Below are 2,434 nucleotides of genomic sequence, written 5' to 3'. Positions count from 1 at the left end.
AGCTCAAGCAGGCTTTGAATCCCTCCTGGTTCTTCAACCATCTAACGACACCTCTCTCAGCAGGAGTAGGGAGGTGAATGTCTCCCTGTACTGGGCACTGGGGAGGCCACACCTCGAATCCTGGGTTCAGTTTTGGTCCTTCACTGCAAGAAGGACATGGAGGGGCTGGAGCGTGTCCAGAGAAGGGCAACGGAGCTGGTGCAGGGTCTGGAGCATAATGTGCTGAGGAGCAGCTGAAGGACCTGCTGGGGTTTAGCCAGGCAAAAAGGAGGCTCAGGGGAGACCTTCTGGCTCTGACAACTCCCTGAGAGAAGGTTGGAGAGAGGTGGGGGTTGGTCTCTTCTCCCAAGTAACAAGCAACAGGACAATTTGCTCCAGGGGAAGTTGAGGTTGTCCCTGAGGAACAATTTCTTCCCCGCTGGGGTTGTGCAGGCGTGTCCCAGGCTGCCCAGGGCAGTGGTGGAGTCCCCATCCCTGGAGGGGTTTCCCAGCCCTTGTGTCGAGGTGGTGCTGAGGGACAGGGGGCAGTGGGGACCTAGCAGTGCTGGGAGAACTCTTGGATTCTGTGATCTTATAGGTCTTTCCCAACCACAATGATTCTGTATTTGCTGCTTCTAACACCTCTCTTTTCTTAAACAGGCTGCACTGTGTCATCAGTGATCTCAGATCAACCAGTCCAACTAGAACAAATCATATAAATCATTAATTAAACATCACTCTTGCACCATTTTGCCAAAAGACTACACTTTCCCATGAGTAGGGCTTATGGGTTCATACTAACAATAGTAGCTTTATTTTGCTCAAGACAGCCCCTTACTCAGTTCAGTAGTTGTGAAATTCTGCATTTCACACCCAACAAGCAGCATTTTCAGTTTATTTTTCTTTTGGTCACAAACATACACACCACACTTCAGTTCTTACATAGTGCTGCACAAATATTAAAAATTTTCTTTCAACTAGCCAGTTCCAGAGCTCATTGTCCTTGCTAGGTTGCAAATCCCTAGCTATAAATTTCGATCTTGGAGTAACCAGCCTAAGTAATAATAGAAAACTGTCCATGATCTGCTGTACAGGGACAAAAAGTAGATGTTCAGGAGCCAACCCACGTGCTAAATAAAGCATGAGGTTTTCAACAGCCTCACTTCTGAGCTGTACCACAAGATGGCATGCAAAACTTTGCGGAGCACACGGTCCCTCCTTACAAAGAATGCAATGGTGAAGCTCTAACTACGCACAAGATTTCCTATGGAGGAACATGCGCCTGTCTCTGGGTGTGCAGGCAGGGTCGTACGCACACACGTGTGGAGAGAGAGTAAGGAAAAAGGCCGTCAGTGGTACATTCCTGTCCAGGGGCTGCTGAAATGGCAGGATGTACCACCTACCTGAGCAGTGCCGTGGAACTGGTCTGGTATATCTGAAGGTGGGAGCATTCAGCCCCCTTGACTTGGTCATATAATTGTTTCAATAATATTTTACCTTTTTTTACAGGCTTTTTTCTAAGTAACTTTGAATTGGAGATATTTTATGATTTACCTGCTCCAGAGAGGTGGGAGCAGCCCCATGGCTGGCCCCATGGCAGGTCAGGTTGGCCCTTGGGGCTCTGAGCCCCCTGCTCTGGGTGCAGATGTCCCTGCTCCCTGCAGGGGGTTGGACTGGGTGAACTTTAAAGGTCCCTTCCAAACCAAATTCTATGATTCTATACTTGAATTTTATTCACTCTATATTTCAACGTGTAGGTCTTGAAGCTAAGGAAATCTTGCCATTGGAAATTAAATATAAGGCTGTTTCTACTTCAAGGAACATCCATGTCCTCTGGATTCCAGATACTACTACAAATAGGTTAAAAGAAGAAGTAGCACTCATACACAAAAACATGCAACATGTAAGTGTTCTCTTTTAACCCACACTCTCTGCTCTAGTATATAATTTCTGCTCTCAGGTTTAAATTATCTTTATCACCGACTCCCACTGGCACGCCGTAGTGCCACCACAGCGCTTTGCCAAGCACTTCCAGTCTAATCTGAAAGCTCGGTTTTCTCTCTGGGATGGAGGCGATTTCATGTACATTTTTAATGATGCTGTAGCAGATCTGGCAGCTTTACTGTTCTCCAAGACTTTTTAAAAATAATCTTTTGGGGATCGATTGCATCTAAACATCTTCAAGAAGGGAAACAAATATTTACTTTCTGCAGAGACTGTTATTCTAACTTACAGGGTCAAATGCAGAGAAGGCTCCTCTCTGCCTGAGAGCGTGAGACAGGATTTGATCTAAGGTTAACAATGATTACAAATGCTTCATTAAAAATGACCATCTAATTTTTCCGATCACCTTCTTTAACCAATTTTACCTAGGAATGCTCAAAGTATTTCCCCCAAAATATAAAGCGTCTTAAATTGACTGTGTACGATATAAATGAATTATAAAGCTTCTCTT

General features: G+C 45.3%; 1 protein-coding gene across 1 annotated transcript in view; it reads right to left on the bottom strand.

Moving 5' to 3' along the window:
- Positions 1-2,434, bottom strand: part of LOC104502208 (piezo-type mechanosensitive ion channel component 2-like) — a gene marked incomplete at both ends in the record, with an annotated part of 53,378 nt that overhangs the window by 862 nt on the left and 50,082 nt on the right. The gene's annotated exons all lie outside the window — the stretch shown is intronic.

The sequence above is a fragment of the Buceros rhinoceros genome, unplaced genomic scaffold (assembly GCF_000710305.1).
Source record: "Buceros rhinoceros silvestris isolate BGI_N320 unplaced genomic scaffold, ASM71030v1 scaffold10662, whole genome shotgun sequence".
Classification (NCBI taxonomy): domain Eukaryota; kingdom Metazoa; phylum Chordata; class Aves; order Bucerotiformes; family Bucerotidae; genus Buceros; species Buceros rhinoceros.
The sequence above is the reverse complement of the archived record's forward strand: the minus strand, read 5'-3'. Positions and strand labels throughout refer to the sequence as shown.